This window comes from Rhincodon typus, chromosome 48 (assembly GCF_021869965.1).
Source record: "Rhincodon typus isolate 14 chromosome 48, sRhiTyp1.1, whole genome shotgun sequence".
Lineage (NCBI taxonomy): Eukaryota > Metazoa > Chordata > Chondrichthyes > Orectolobiformes > Rhincodontidae > Rhincodon > Rhincodon typus.
This window is the reverse complement of record NC_063379.1, coordinates 7,645,593-7,663,659: the sequence shown is the minus strand read 5'-3', so window position 1 is coordinate 7,663,659 and position 18,067 is coordinate 7,645,593. Positions and strand designations below refer to the sequence as shown.

Genomic DNA, 18,067 nt, shown 5'->3' with positions numbered 1-18,067 from the left:
CTCCGCTTACAATTGAATCCCCTGTGACTATAGCCTTTCCACTCTTTTTCCCGCCCTTCTGTGCAGCAGAGCCAGCCACGGTGCCATGAACCTAGCTACTGCCCAAATATATCAGTTTACTCACCTTCCCAGTGCGCAATCCGACCGCTCCCACTCAGCTCCGCTGCCAAAATGAAGAACTTACCTGCCTAGCAGCCCCCAGTCCTCACTCTCACCGCTCCTGCTGCTGCTGCAAAAATGGAGCCTCTGCCTCTCGTGCTCTCCCCCTCCATCTCTCTCTTGTACAACAGACCCTCCCTCCTCCCCCCTCATGCTCCTGTCAAACACCTCCCCCTCTCTCAGGCTCTCCTGCCCCCTCCCTGTTGACTATTCTCCCCTCAGGAACTCAGGGGCATAGCTACTGTCCAATTGCCCCCTCAGCCCCTCCCCTTGCAGACTCACAGGCTGGAGGACATGATGCAGAAACTAACTGGCCTTTTGACTGACCGCTATAATGCACAGCAAGATCCCAGTTTTCAGTCATTCTGGCCACACACTCAATGAGAAAGGTACTTTGTGCCCCTTCCACGCCCCCTGTGCCAGGGTTGGACCACAGTGGGGGTAAAACCCGGGAGAGACAGGGAGTAAAGGTGGATCCCACTGCAATAACTGTACAGCAACCTGTGGCACTGAGTCCAAATCTTCCCAATGCCCCTTCCCTAGTCACCGTTGCTGCATAAATACATGGGCTTGGAAAACAACTCAACAGTTTGAGGAAATCTCTTGTTTCAGTTTCGATATATTCAGTCTTTGTGAGGTTACCTCAGTAATCATTAGGGTGTGACAGTCTGGTAATGACCAAACTCACCGAATGTGTCAACCAAAGCAGGATGAAACTGACTGATACAGAGAACGATAAAATGATGGATTTCCTCTGGTTCTCTGTCTCTGAATTGCTGTGTTTCTCATTTCTGTGACCCAGGAGTGCAATATGGGTTCTATTCACCACTAAAGTACAGTGGATGGTTAAACAATTAAACATGAAAATTAAGAGGTTCAGCAGCCAAACAATGCAGGTCCTGTAAAAGCAGGCAAATGCTGTCCCTTTGGATGAAGCTAATAAAACCAGACAGGATTAGCTTTACTTTAAAACTGAGAGTAACTGACCATACGCAAGTTAATGGTGGGAAACCAGACAGAATTCGTTCAGAATCTGACAGTGACTATGCATCTTGTAAACAGTGACGGGGACATGACAGAATACCTCACTTTGTTATCTCTGTCACCATTTTCTTTTGTTTGCTTTCAGATGACAGCTGTCAGGGATCCTGTCATTTACCCCCCCACCCCCATTTTTTGTACCTTCTCTTCTCTCATTTCCCCCAGAGAAAGAGAGAAAGAAGTTGTCTCTGTCACTGACCCAGGGGAGAGCAGACTGACACCACTGTGCCTCTGTCACTGACCCAGGGAAATGCAGGTGGATTGGTGCCAGATCAGCGAGAGTGCCAATCAACCACATGCTCACTTCTGTTTGATCAACGTTCTGGTATACTGCATGCACACTTCTGTTTGATCAGTGAGAGTGCCGCTGAACCACATGTGCACACTCAGGAGGCTCAGGAGGGTGTTGACAAGTGTCTGTGGGGATGTTTCATTGCTTTGAAACTTCATTGCAAATGTACAGATTTCACCGGCTGGACTAGCGCTTATTGCCCCTTGAGAAGCTGCCTTTCTAAACCACTGCTGTCTATTTGGTGCAGGGTAGACCCCCACTGTGTGGGTTAGGGAGGGAACTACAGGGCTTTGACCAAAAGGCACCGAAAGTGGCAATGTCTCCAGGTCGAGGAATACTGAATCCTGGTCTAATGTTCTGGGGATGGGGGCTTCGAATCTCACCATTGTGGATAAGAACTAGGAGCAGGATTAGGCCATTCAGCCCCTCAGGTCTGCTCCACCATTCAATACAATCCTGCCCATTCTCATCTCGGCCTCAACTTCATCTTCCTGCCTGCTTTCCGTAACCCCTCAACACATTTCTAATTAAAAATCTGTCTATTTCCTCCTTAAATTTACTAAATGTCCTGTCATCCACAGGGAGGCGATGGCTGGTTATATTATCACAAGACAATTAGTCCAGAGACTCAGGTAATGTCCTGGGGTCTAGGTTGAAATCCTGCAGATGGTGGATTTTCAAATCATTAAAAATCTGGAATTAAGAGTCTAATGATAACCATGAAACCACTGTCGATTATCAGGGAAGAAAACTATCTGATTTAGACATTTCTGGTGACAGGCATGAGGTTTAGTGAGTATTGAGGAAAACACTTCTCACCCAGAGAATGGCAGGGATCTGGAGCATGCTGCCTGGGTGGGTAGTTAAGATGGGAAACCTCACAACATTTAAAAATTACTCGCAGGATCAATATTAAGGCTATGGGCCAAATGCGGCAAAGTGGGATTTACGGTGATAGGTTGGCACAGACCAGATGGGCCAAAGGGCCTTTTCTGTGCTGGATGACACTAAACAATGACATAATCCAGGTGATAAGCAAATCATTGAAAAATAAAACTGCCTAAATATGGTTTCCATTCAGCTTTTCAGCAGAAGAAGATAAATGTTTTAATGAATCAATTCCACTCTTGGGTGACTGTCTGTGTGGAGTTTGCACATTCTCTCCATGTCTGCGTGGGTTTCCTCCGGATGCTCCGGTTTCCTCCCACAATCCAAAGATGTGCAGCTAGGTGGATTGTCCATGCTAAATTGTCCATAGAGTTCAGGGCTGTGTAGATTAAGTGGGTTATAGGGGGATGGGTCTGGGTGGGATGCTCCAAGGGTCTGTGTGGACTTCTTGGGCCGAAGGGCCTGTTTCCACACTGTAGGGATTCTATGATGATTCTATGATGATAAGATGGTCAACTTAGCCAATAGCAAGGGATACTGGGTACATTGGCCAAGTAAAACTCTCAAGTCACAAAACCCACACACCTGTCACAGCAGCCAGGTGTTAATGACATCAGCATAATGTAAAAGGCAACAGTTATCCTGGACAGACATATAACCAACAACGTGTTCACCAAATGAAGGAGGGCCCAGACAGAAAGTACTGAGTCCTGCTTCACAAAGAAACAAACAGTACTAAGCCATCCAAAGATTGACAATGTTTAAAATTGTTAACTGATTCCCCTAATTTGGCCGAACTATGGACATTTCAGAAAACTACCCAAAAAGGTACAAAAACAGGGTTCACATACAGACAGATTTCTTCAATCTTCAGGAAGCCTTCCAAGGAGACCAACATGACAAGAGGCAGAGACCAGCTGACCATCCAGAAAGAGAAGAAGAGAGAAAGCAGCTTCACAGACCCAGAGATAGAACCAGAAAGAGAGAGTGACTGTCACCACATAAATTTACAAGAGACTCGGGAAGTATTGTAAGCTTAAGGAGCCAAATAGGATTAGAGATAGTATGTCTATAATTAAAGGGTATTGTTACATGTTTCCTAATAAAGAAGGGACTATTTATATTGGCTTGTGTTTGGAGTGATTTGTCTGTTATAGTATTGTTTGACACCTGGGCATACCATTCTGGTTGGAGTTATCAAACCTGTTCTAAGTAGGAACAAGACAACACCTTCATTTCTGGAATTATCTCATGAACTTCCTCTGTATTGCCTCCAATGCAATTGTATCCCTTCTTAAATGAGGGGACCAAAAGTGCTTGCAATGCTCCAGCTGAGGTGGCACTAATGCCTTCTACACTTGCAGCAACACCTCCCTGCTTTTATACTGTATTCCTTTTGAAATAAATGTCAAAATTCCACCTGGTGTCCTGGTCAGCTGCTGTAACTGCAAAGCTAGAGTGAGGTCAGTGATGTATAAAGATGGACAGTGACAATAAGGGTGAGGTCAGTGATGTCTCCATTGTTGGAAGCCCATCTTGTTCACTAAGTCCCCTTCCCTCAGGAGAGGCAGGATATTCTTCTCACTTGGTCCTTCATGTGACTCCGTATCCTGGGCAATTGGGGAATGGGGAATAAAAGCTGAAATCAGCAGCAATGCACACATTCAGCATGTGAGAGGAATCACATTTCATTCAGTGAATGAAATGTTCTTGTTTAAAGAGGGCAGCTTCTAAACTAGAGTACAGAAAGTACATCTAGCAAAGCTAGATAAGTGGATGAGGAGGAGGGGGACAGATGAATCTACTGCTGGAGTTAATCATGAGGTGGGAGTGAATGCTCGCCTGGACTAACAGGGTGTACTGTCTTGGATTATCTGTAACATAATCTTGTACCTATGTACAAGAGGTATAGAGCGGTAGTTAAATTGCTTCATTTTTATTAAGGATTCAAATGCTGTGAAAAGACGAAACATCTCTTGTTGAAAATAAAATGGAATTAGTTGAGCTGGTATAATATGAATGCTTATTCCTACACAGATCATTTTGCATCATCCTTGAATGAAATTTATGCCAAACTCCTCAACCAAATTTTGCATTCACTGCTTGTTAATGTCCCACAATCACCTCCTTTGGGAATATGAATTCAGTCTTCCTGGAATGTCACTGGATTAAAATGTCATTTTTATAGGTTATTTCATTAATTCATAGTCACTACTGAAAAACACTTTCTTTTGTCTGATCCATTTTAAGTTGTTCAACAGAAACACAAGAAAACATTCTGGGAACAAACTGAAACTCTGAGCGTGAACACTATCCTAATTAAGACAAAGTTTAAGGTTTTTCAGTTGGTTGATCAATACACTGAACTGACTGTCATTTCTATGGTTCGAGATTGGAAACTGGTAGCAGATGAACTGCTGGCAAGAGGCCAAGATTGTGAAGCGTGGAGAGAGAAACATCTCTGAAGAGGTCTGGAAAAAGTCCGAGCTGAGCAAATGTTTCAAAGCAATATTTCCCAGCTTGGAAGCCTGCTCCAGAAAAGGAAACATTTCTTTGGACAGTCAAATTCTAGGATTTCAGTATCAGTGAGCCATCCAACTGCATTCCATTTATTAGAAAAGGCTGAGATCAGTGTCTGGGCTCAAAATCCCGGGAGTGGTTGGTGATAAACGGAAGGAATATTTCAAGCGGGTTTTTGAGGATCAGATGGTGGCAGCAGCTGTTTTCAAACACGTGGAGGAGAACATGATCCCGTACACCATGTGCTACAACCCTTCGTACTGCTGGATCCTCTGTCTGTCACTGGGTCTCTTTTTCACAGAAAAAACAGGAAACAGCAGCAAGTTCCCAAGACCATCACCCAACTATATTCCTACTATATTTATAACATTCTGAAAAACCATGGCCGAGAGATTGAAGACCCCCGTAATGTGTTACGGAAGCGTGGGGAGATGGCCTTCACAGGAGTCTCTGAGAAGAAGCTTGTGTTTAGGAATGGAGATTTGATCCAGTACAACCTACAACCTTCTCATATCTCAGCAACCAAGAGTTTGTAGCTGCACTCGCAAAATTCCTGACTCCAGATCCTGAGGACAACCGGAAAATCCTCAGTGAAGCCCACAGTGAGGAAGATGGGCAATTTGAGATATTTATGAGTTTTGTGACTGGCCTTCTTCCCATCTCCCCACCCCATCCCCCCACCCCACCACCACCACCACCACTACGACCACCACCACCACCGTCATCTCGACCTCTAGAGGAGTTTCTGGGTCCGTTTTCACATAAAACAACCTGCGAAGTGATTGACTGGATGAAGGAGAATTTTGTAGCACATGTTGGAAATACAGAGAGTAAAACTGGGAAAAGGAACCTCCTGAATGCATTGCATTACCTATTTGAGTCTCAGAACACTGCATTGGATCATTCCACAGTTGGTTCAATAAAAACACTTAGATTTGGAGATTCAAGCCCACATAATGCTTTGCGGTTGACCCCCATTGATTGTGCAGTTATGTCTCCAATTGTCGAATTGTGTGAGACAATATATCATCTAGATCTACAAAACTGTCACATTCAGCATGAAGAACTGCACCAGCTGGCAGACCTACTATACATGTACCAGCATTTGAGGGAATTGTCTAGGCCCGAAATGTCAGCCTTCCTGCTCCTCTGATGCCGCTTGGCCTGCTGTGTTCATCCAGCTCTACACCTTGTTATCTTTGTAGCTGGGCTGGGAATACAGAGTACTGGGCTAACGGTAAGATTCTTGGTAGTGTGGATGAGCAGAAAGATCTCGGTGTCCATGTGCATAGATCACTGAAAGTTGCCACCCAGGTTGATAGCGTTGTTAAGAAGGCGTACAGTATGTTAGGTTTTATTGGTAGAGGGATTGAGTTTCGGAGCCATGAGGTCATGTTGCAGCTGTACAAAACTCTGGTGCGGCTGCACTTGGAGTATTGCGTATAGTTCTGGTCACCGCATTATAGAAAGGATGTGGAAGCATTGGAAAGGGTGCAGAGGAGATTTACCAGGATGTTGCCTGGTATGGAGGGAAGGTCTTATGAGGAAAGGCTGAAGGTCTTGAGGTTGTTTTCGTTAGAGAGAAGAAGGTTAAGAGGTGACTTGATAGAGACATACAAGATGATCAGAGGATTAGATAGGGTGGACAGTGGGAGCCTTTTTCCTCGGATGGTGATGGCTAGCACGAGGGGACATAGCTTTAGATTGAGGGGTGATAGATATAGGACAGATGTCAGAGGTAGGTTCTTTACTCGGAGAGTAGTAAGGGCGTGGAATGCCCTGCCTACAAAAATAGTAGACTCGCCAACTTTAAGGGCATTTAAATGGTCATTGGATAAACATATGGATGATAATGGAATAGTTTAGGTTAGATGGGCTTCAGATTGGTTTCACAGGTCGGCGCAACATCGAGAGCCAAAGGGCCTGTACTGCGCTGTAATGTTCTATGTACTATGTTCTATAAATACACACACAAAACAATTTCACACATATGCGCCTTTACACACACAGACACAGACACACACACAGACACACACAGACACACACACACAGAACTGGGAACACAGACTGTCACAGTCTTGCACCCACACTCCCACTCACACATTCTCGCACAGGATTTGGCACACACACACACTCTCATACATGTACTCTCATTCACATGCACACTCCTCTGGCACATTCTTTCAAACATGCTCTCTCACAAACGCACTCCCTCTCACATGCTCTTGCACATATTCACATATGATTGCACGCATGCACACATTCTGATACACTCTTACCCGCTCTCTTGCAAAGTCTCTCACTTTCTTTCACACACAATCTTTCACACTCTCTCTCACCCATGTGCAAGCTATTTCTCACACATTCTCCTGCACTCTGTTTTACTCATTCTTTCTTGTACATGCTCTCGCACATGCTTTCAGACACAATCTCTTGCTCCCACTCTCATATTCTGTCCTATACATTCTCTTGGACAATCTTGCACACTCTCTCCCTTTCTCTGTCTCACTCTCTTGCACAGCCTCTCTCGTGCACACTCACACATTTATACACATACACTCTTGCAGAAGCTCTTGCATACACACACACTCTTGCACACACACACACATACTTACAAAGACACTCTTGCACACACATGCATTTACACAAATACCTTTACATGCATGCACACACAAACTCTCTTACACACACTCTCCCTTACACTTGCAAATTCTCTCTCTTTCACACACACTCCTGCACACACATACTGTCTTGAACACCTTTGCGCACAGTCTCTGCTATGCATACTCCCTATCTCTCACACACTCTATTTCTCATGCACTCTGTCTGTTGGGCACTCTCTCTGTCAGGCACTTTCTAGTTCGCACTCACTCTTGCACACACTGTATGGTATGCACACTCTCTCTCTTGCAGACACTCTTGCCTGCATACACACACACCTACACCCAACACTCTCTAACTCTTGTGCACATGCACATACGCTCTCACAATCTCAATGTCTCTCACACACTCTCATGTATACACACACTCTCTCTCTTACACACACATTCTTGTACACGTACACACACACTCTTACACATGCTCTCCTGCACACAGTCTCTCTTGTACACTGTCTCTCACACACTCTCTCACATACCGTCTCTTGGGCACTCTCTCTCAACACTCTTCCCTCGCACATTATCACTTGGGAACTTTCTCTTTCATACACACATGCACTTTCTCGTGCACACACTGTTTTGCACACTCTCTTGGGCACACTCTCTCTCACACACACAGTCGCACACTCTTTCTTGGGCACATATTCTCTCTCACACTCTCACACTCTCTCTCACACTCTCTTGTTCACACTCTCTCGCAGACATACAGTCTCTAACACACACATTCTTGTACACACTGTTACATGTGCTCTCTCTTGGGCACTCTCTCTTGGATACTCTCTCTTTCTCACTCACTCTTTTACTTCCAAACTCTCTCATGCCCACTCACTGGTGCCCTCTCTTGCACTTTCTCTCTCACACACATTCTGTCTCGCACAGATCCTATCTCGCACATGCTGTTGCTCACACACTGTCTTGGACAGCCTCTCTTGCACACACTGTCATCTTTGTATACACACACACACACACACACACACACACACAGTTGTGCACATATACTCTTATATACACACTGTTTGCGTGTATGCATACACGCTTTTGTGCACACGCATACACGCACACTCTTTTTGCACACACTCTCACACACACACATCTGCACAAACACACTTGTGCACACACAGTTACGTGCATGCCTACAGACTCTTGCACACACTCACTTGCACACTGTCTCTTACCCACACACATTCTTGCACACACATTCACATGCGCACACACTCTCTTGTGCACACACTCTTGCACACACACATTCTCTCCTACACACACAATCTTGCGCACACATACAGTCTTCAGAACACACACACACTTACACACATTCTCTCACATACATGCTTTTTCTCTTGCACACTCTCCTTTGGATACCTCTGCACATACTCTCTGTCATGCACACTCTCTCTCACACATATTCTCTCTCTCTCTCACATCCTGTGTCTCTCTCTCTCTCTCATGCTCTATGTCTCTGTATCTATTGTACACACACTCATTGTGAGACTTTATCTTTTCCATGTGACACAATATATCGCTGGCTCAACATTCTCAGCAAGAAATGAAATCTTCCACAAATTCATAATTTTGTTGGATTCTTTCTTGTCTGTTCCGATTCACGATTAGCTTCCTGTGACTTAACATCCACAACAGCAGTCGTCCTAATCTCATGGTGTCATGTCCTGCTCCCAAACACAGCATCTGACTCCAATATGGAATATGATACAGGAGTCTCTCAGTGTTGGGGGTGGGGTGGGGGGAGTGGGGTTTGACGTCTTGAGCCTGACCCAGGTGTGTGAATGCCCTGTGTGAATCTGACTTCCAGGGATTGTTTAATCAAGCTTTAATGTGTGTGTGTGTGTGTATGCCAGACCCTGTATCATTGGGTCATGTTCACCTTTACTAGTATTTGATCCATGTAAATCACAGAAAGCTAATGAGATGGTGTCACCAAATATTAGGTGGACAACTGATGGGCTGCCAGTTATTACCAGAGGATGGGACTAGGAAAGTGATGAAATCTTGGCCGTGATTGTACAGGGGACATGGACACCATGACCCAACTCAAAATGGCGAATGGATAAATGTGGTAATTCACAGATATTCTGGAAGAGAGAAACAGACAGACACACTGATCAAGGAACAGAGAGTGGCAGAAGGATATTTGAATTTCCAACAGGCATCAAATCAGATCAGTCTTCGAGCTTGAAATAGAACATTTTCTTGGAGAATAGTTCGTAAGATAGATTGTGAAGTGGATGTAAGGTACTCAAGGGTGAGTTACAGACTGGAATCTAATTGAGGGTTTTGGGATGGTTTGTACTTCGAATCATGGATACCCGGGAGTGAGTCACAAACTAGAATCTAACGGAGGATTTGTGTGGTTTATATATAGAATAACACGTACTCAAGAGTTAGGTACAGATTGGAATCTCAGTGATGGATTTGAAGGTCACTTATGTACAGAGTCACAGACACCCGGGAGTGAGTTACATATTGGAATCTAATCATGGTATTTGGGGTGATTTACATAAAAAATACCAGATACTCAGGAGTCAGTTACAGACTAGAATCTAATCAAGGGGTTTCAGGGTGGTTTATATATAGACTAACTGATACCTGGGAGCGAGTTTCAGATTGGAATATAATCTAAGTCTTTGGCATAGTCTATGTACAGAGTCATAGACACAATGGAGCGAGTTAAAGATTGGAATCGAATCAAGGGATTCGGGATTGTCCATATTTAGACTAACAGATTGGATTACATGCTGGAATCTAATGTGGGGGGTGGGGGGGAGTGTGGGTGGAGGGTGTTTGAGCTGGTTTATGTGCAGAATGAAAGACATCCAAGTGTGAGTTACAGACTGGAATCTGATTGAGGGGACCACAATGGCTCATATACAGAGTCACAGATAAATGTGAGTGATTTACAGATTGGAGTCTTATCAAGGGCTTTGCTGTGGTTAATAGATAGAGCAACAGATACCTGGGAGTGAGTTATATCTAATCAAGGTGGTTTATATTCAGAATAACAGATGCATGAAGCTGAGTTACAGGCTGTAGTCAAATTGATGTATTTGGGGTGGTTTATATATAGAATAACAGGTACCCGGGAGTGAGTTACAGACTGGAATCTAATTGAGGGGTTCGGGGTGGTTTATATACAGAGCAACCGGATTTCAGAGAGGAGAAAACAACTTAAAAATACCACCATGTACCAACACAGAAATGACCAACTGCTGTATGTGGAGGTTTACATATTCTGAAAGATGGGAGAGAAACAGGCACACAATCATACAGTGACCAACAGTCAGGAAGGGACAGAAGGACATTTGGATTCCTAAATGGCATCAGATCAGGACAGTCTTAGATAGAACCATAGAATCCCTACAGTGTGGAAACAGGCCCTTTGGCCCAACGAGTCCACACCCACCGTCACAGCATCCCACCCAGACCCATCCCTCTATAACCCACCTAATCTACACATCCCTGAAAACTACGGGCAATTTAGCACGGCCAACCCACCTGGCCTGCACATCTTCGGACGGTGGGAGGAAACCGGAGCACCCAGAGGAAACCCACACAGACACGGGAGAATGTGCAAACTCCACACAGACAGTTGCCCGAGGGTGGAATTGAACCCGGGTCCCTGGCGCTGTGGGGCTGCAGTGCTAAACACTGACTCAGCAGTGATAGCTTGGAAAGTAAATTGGAAAGAGGACAAATCACAGGAAGTTAACCTGCTCATTCAGCCGACTTTTAGGAGGATAAATGATGTGTTCCCAGATTTTACCAGGGATTGATGTGGGATAGTGAAGGACATGCATCAGATTATAGTAAGTCTGCACTGAAAAATTAAAATTGACCTGCAATTAATTTCCTTTTGTTCAAAACAATGCCAAGCTTGTATAACCCCTTGTGTTGAAGTCATAAATGACACTACGTTAGTGACTAGGAGGAACATAGCAGGCCAGGCAGCATGAGAGGAGCAGGAAAGTTGACATTGTAGTTCGGGACCCTTTTTTATCCTTTCTGAAAAAGGGTCCCAAACCAAAACGTCAACTTTCCTGCTCCTCCGATGCTGCCTGGCCTGCTGTGTTCCTCCAGCTCCGCGCTGTGTTATCTCAGACTCCAGCATCTGCAGTTCTTGCTATCTCTGACTTCTTTAGTGACTCCCCACTTGCCTACTTTGAACACCATTTCCCTCTGTTAGCCCATTCACTGAAGATATTAATATCCTTTTGTAACATCACTATCATACTGGTTACAATGCTGCCTATCTCGCACTGTCTCATTCATCTTCAATCCTGTGTAAAGTCACTGAAACCAACAGACACACAAAGTTCCATCCTAAAGCTTTGTTTATTTGCAGATACATTACTTTCTTTTATTTCGAGACAACACGCAACTTGAACTCACAGCAGGTCAGTCTGGTATTTGATAAACACTTGATTTAGGGATGGGGCCTGACCACGCAGGATTCACACTCTGTAACAAATTCCGAACAAGGCCTCGCACAAACAGTGCAGCGACTGAGCTGACATTTCAGTTTTTGTATATTCAAATCTTTCAGACGTTTGAAGCTTGGAAAGTAAGGCAGACATTGCTGAAATGTTACATAGTGTCAGGCATTTACTGTAACCAGGTTCTGGAATTTGCATTTTATTCATCTTCAAACAGTTGTCTCCATTTCCTACCTCTGCAGGGATCTATAACACATTTGACACATTTCGCCTCTCCCTTACTGACAGAATTCCAGACCCAATGAGTCAGTCAGACATTTTGATTTGTTCATGGCAGCTATTTCATGTTAACACAGCATTGACATTGACTTTATAAACAGGGAAAAGCAAGAAAGAGTGGGGACATCAATATAGTTTGAAAATATTCAACATTGGTCCCAAACTAATATCTAAGATTCTCTGACCCCGAATCCCCGACTGGGCAGATTGTGGGAATAATTGCTGACATTCTGTCTCAGAATGTTCCTGCTGACAGTGTGACTCCCAGATATAACTCTCTCTGCCTGGCTTATATTTCTACATTTCCATCAAATGTGTCTGTATATTTCGTTGTGTGTGTGCGTGTACATGTGTTTGCGTGTGTGTGTATGTGTGTGTGTATGTGTGTCTCATTGTGTTTCTGACTATAAGCAAGCATATCTGTGTGAGTGAGAGAGAACAGGCCTGTGTGTGTGTCCATCTGAGTATACAGTTTAAGTGTCAATGATTCCATGATGGAACCCCTAACTCGATCTCCCTCTGTCTCTCTCTCTCACACACACACAATCGCGTCCATGAGCTAACGTACACACGCACGCATACACATGCACGCTCGCGCGCACATGCATACACAATCTCGTACATGACCTAACCACACACACAGACACATGCACACACATGCACACACACACACACGCGCGCACACACACACACACACGACACGCACACATGCACACACAGAGAATCTTGTACATGAGCTAACACACACACGTGCACACACACACCACATTCTCACACATGAACTAACACACATACACACACACGCTAACACACAGATACTCACACAGACACACTCATACACTGTCACATGCGTTCACACACACTCATACACACACATTTTCATACATACTCTGACTCTCGCTTACACATCACTGACATGCACATTTATGCCCTCTCACTCTCATTCTCACTTACTATTCCACACAGTACTGGATCAGGGGAGTTTATATATCAAATACCCAGGAGTGAGTTACAGCCTGGAATCTAATTGAAGATTCTCCTGGGGGATTTATATACAAAGTAACAGGTACTAGGGATTCTGTTACAGACTGGAATCTAATTGATGGGTTCTGGGGGATTTATATATGGAATAACAGACAGTCAGAAGAAAGTTACAGATAGGAATCTAATTGAGGTGATTGGGGCAGAGACTTTATATACAGAATTACAGATACCAGGGAGTGAGTTACAGTCTGGAATATAATCAAGGAGTTTGAGTGGCTTACATATAGACTAGCAGGTACCCAGGAGTGAGTTAAAGACTGAAATTGAATTCTGGGCAACAAGGTGCAGGGCTGGATGAACACAGCAGGCCAAGCAGCATCATAGGAGCAGAGAGGCTGACGTTTCGGGCCTAGACCCTTCATCAGAAAAGGGGGAGGGGAAGGGGGTTTTGAAATAAATAGGGAGAGAGTGGGAGGCGGATAGAAGAGGGATAGAGGAGAGGATAGGTGGAGAGGAAACAAACAGGTCGAAGAGGCGGGGATGGAGCCAGTAAAGGTGAGTGTAGGTAGGGAGTTAGGAAGGGGATAGGTCAGTCCAGGGAGGACGGACAGGTCAAGGGGGCGGGATGAGGTTGGTCGGTAGGAGATGGAGGTGCGGCTTGAGGTGGGAGGAGGGGACAGGTGGGAGGAAGAACAAGTTAGGGAGGCAGGGACGAGCTGGACTGGTTTTGGGATGCGGTAGGGGGAGGGGAGATTCATATACAGAGCAACAGATACCTGGGGGTGAGTTATAGACTGGAATCTAATAAAAAAATAGATAGTGATTTATACACAGAGTAACTAATACCTGGGAGTGAGTTTTTTTTAATATTCATTAACGGGATGAGGGCATCGCTGGCTAGGCCAGCATTTATTGCCCATAGGGCAGTTAAAAGGCAACCACATTGCTGTGGGCCTGACCAGGTAAGGATGGTAGTTTCCTTCCCTAAAGGACATTAGTGAACCAGATGGGTTTTTCCTGACAATCGATTCATGGTTATCATTAGATTCTTATTGAATTCAAATTCCACCATCTGCTGTGGTGGGGATTTGAATCCAGGTCCCCAGAACATTATCTGGGTCTCTGGATTAACAGTCCAGTGATAATACCACTAGGCCATTGCCTCCCCGCTGTGGCAGTCAGGGATCTAATCAAGGGTGTTGGGATGGTTTATATACGGAGTGACAGATACCCAGGAGTACATTACAGACTGGAATCTAACTGAGGTGTTCAAGATGTTTTTCATACAGAGTAACAGTTTTTCACAAGTGAGTTATAAAAATGATAGAAATTATAGAGTCATACAGCATGGAAATGGACCCTTCAGTCCAACTGGTTCATGCTGACCAGATTTCCTAAACTGAGCTAGTCCTGTTTGCAGCTTTCCTTCCCTTAAACCTGTCTTAATATCTTTTAAATGTTGTAATTGTACTCACCTCTATTACTTCCCCTGAGAGCTCATTCCACACACACACCATCATCTGCGTGGAAAAGTTGCCCCTCAGGCCCCTTTTATATCTTTCCCTCTCACCTTAAACTTATCCTCTTCATGGTTTTATGAACCTTGATAAGGTCATCCCCCAGCCTCCTGTGCTCCAGGAGAAAAGGTCCCAGCCTATCCAGCCTCTTCTTATAACTCAATCCTTCCAGTCTTTGTAATATCCTTGTAAATCTTTTCTGCATCCTTCCCAGTTTAATAACATCCTTCCTATAGCAGGGTGAGCAGAATTTTATTCAGTCCTCCAAATGTGGCCTTACCATTGTCTTGTACAGTCACAATGTGCTTTCCCAACTCCTAGGCTCAATACTCTGACCAATGAAGGCTAGTGTGCCAAACGCCATCTTCACCACCCTGTCTACCTGTGATGACACTTTCAAGGAACTATGTACCTGCACCCGTAGGTCTCTCTGTTCAACAATACTTCCCAGGGCATAACTACAAACTGTGTAAGTCCTGCCCTGGTTTAGCCTTTCTCACACTCTCACATTAGAATGACAATCGCTTTTGATCATTGTCCCATTTGCCATTTCTGGCTGAGAACTCCAATTCAAAGAAGGTTAACATGATGGTACAGCCAACAATCAGGAGGAGAATTCTTGTGTTGCCTTTTATTGCTAGGATTTGGAGTCAGAAAGTGAGGAAGTCTTGCTGTCATTATACAGGGGGTTTGAGGGAGAAAATACTGACCATGGACCAACTCAAGGTTTCTAAGTGTTCTAAAGCTGGGAGAGAAACAGGCAGACACTCACTCAGGGACCAACAGTCAGAGAGGGGCAGAAGGATATGTGGATTTCTAAATGGCACCAGGTCAGGACAGGCTTAGATTTTAAACCTGATTTGATAAATATTGATTGGAAGGTAAATTGTAAAGAGGAGATAAGGCTCTTGTATCACACATTGTATTAGAATCAGATGTTGTGTTTGGGAGCAGGATATGACAGCGTGGGACTGGGATGACTGTTCATGCGGATGTTCAGAACCAGCAATCTTACAGGAAATCAGAACAGAACAGAGAGAATCAAACAAAGAACTTGATGTTGCATTTGTAGAAGAGTTATTCTTGTTGAGAATGTTCAAACAGTGATAGTTTGACCCTGTGGCATCACAGTCAAGAGTTGTGTGTGTCTGTGTGTGTGTGTGTGTCTGTGTGTGTGTGTGTGTGTGTGTGTGTGTGTGTGTGTCGGTGTCTGTGCCTGTGTTTGTGTTTGTGTGTGTGTCTGTGCATGTGTGTGTCTGTGTCTTATGTGTGTGTGTGTGTCTGTGTCTTATGTGTGTGTCTGTGTCTGTGTCTGTGTCTGTGTCTGTGTGTGTTTGCGTGTGTGTGCATGTCGGTGTGTGTATGTGTGTGTGGGTGTCTGTGTGTGTGTTCTATATGTGTGCGCGCGCGTGTGTGTGTGTGTGTGTTAGAAGGGAATAGTTGAGAGTGAGTTTAAATCCACATACCTCCACATATTACACACAGACACACACGCGCGCCCACACACACACACACGTGCACACACGCACGTGCACACACGCACGTGCACACACGCACGTGCACACACGCACACATAAACACGCACACATAAACACGCACACATAAACACGCACACACACAGATACACACACGCATACACACACATTTAATTGAAAAAACTTGTCACTTCTTTTATCTGAAAAGTGTCCCAACAACATACATGAAGCTTGAAATCATCCAGGACAAAGCAGTGCACTTGATTGGCACCACATCCCGAAATATCCACTCCCTCCAACACCGATGCTCAGTAGCAGCAATGTGTACCATCTATGAAATGCACAGCAGAAATTCACCAAAACTCCTCAGACAGTGCCTTCCAAGCCCACGACCACTTCCATCTAGAAGGACAAGGGCAGCAGATACATGGGAACAGACACTATCCCCTGCAAGTTCCCTTCCAAGCCGTTCACCATCCTGACTTGGAAATATAGTCCTGTTCCTTCAGTGTTGATGAGTTAACTGGATCTGAGGGGAGGAGGTTCCAGAACCAGGGAACACAGTGCTAAAGTGAAGTGTAGGCCATTTAAGGCTGAGACATGGAGGAATTTCTTCAGCCGGAGATTGCTGAACTTATGGGATTCTTTACGCTGTTTCACTCTATCATCCACTATGTTAGAGACAGAGGCTGATAGATTTTTCAGTGTTAAGGATACCAAGGGATGTAGGGATAACAGAGGCGAATGGAATTGTGGCAGATGATCATGTTGAATGGTGGAGTGAGGTCGGGGACTGAATGGCCTTCTCCTGATCTTAATTCTTTGTTTTGTCCATCCCTAAACTAAAAAGTATCGAACATATCCAAGGTGCTCACAGAATCGGGTGCAACAGAAAGCGTACACAACAAATAGTGTAAATGTTGTCCCTGCAGTGACAGGGATAATCCGCTGTATTGGAAGAAGGTGTTGCTTTAAGCCTCTGAATTTGGAATACTTCAGGAATATATTTCAACTTGGTCTGTACTTACAATGTTCAGTCTATGCATGAGGCCCACTGTAGTTCAGACGGTGGTCCTGACATAGATCCTGTCCATGTAATGCAGTGCAGATTAAATTGGGTCACTCACCCTCCATAGTTTGTAACTCCTAAGCTGGTGAATTTACCAGGATACTTGACACACTCCAGTCCCATGTGTCATTCCAGCTGTTTCAAAATTCACTCTTCAGTTTGCAAATATGGAATATCAATAGGCCATAGTCTGCATTATACACACGGTTTCAACAACTGTGGCTTTCTAACTTAGAGAAGGCAAAGTACAACTTAAAAACTTCCAGTCAAATTCTGTGTTGCATTTTCTGCTGGAACGTCCCCAACAGGTGTCCCTCTCTGACTCACTGCTTGCATACAGTGCTTGTTACTTTTTGATAGTGGGATCTGTCCAAATTGAACAAAGTGTGTCCACATCTTTAACCGACAAAGGTTTACCCCCCAGCAGAGTCATTAGGAACTAAAACGGAACAGGAACCATTGTTGCTTTAGCACTAACCCCAGGGATGTTGAGTGTAATTGTCAGTGTCCCCTGCTGCCCAGACTGAGCCACACCCTGGGGTTTATTCCAGTCTGTGGTGGTGGGCACTGGGATATTGTAGAGCACTATGTGGGACCAGGCCCCTGAAACTCATGATCCTGTGGCTGAGCCTCTGACCTCTCTAAACAAATGCACAGAACAATTATTTAGCTCTGAGATAACAAGGTGTAGAGCTGGATGAACACAGCAGGCCAAGCAGCATCAGAGGAGCAGGAAAGCTG

The 18,067-nt window shown here is 44.6% G+C and overlaps 1 pseudogene; it reads left to right on the top strand.

Annotated features, from left to right (window-relative positions):
• The first annotated feature begins 4,875 nt into the window (after window positions 1–4,875).
• Window positions 4,876–18,067, top strand: part of LOC125488027 — a 297,359-nt pseudogene continuing 284,167 nt past the window's right edge.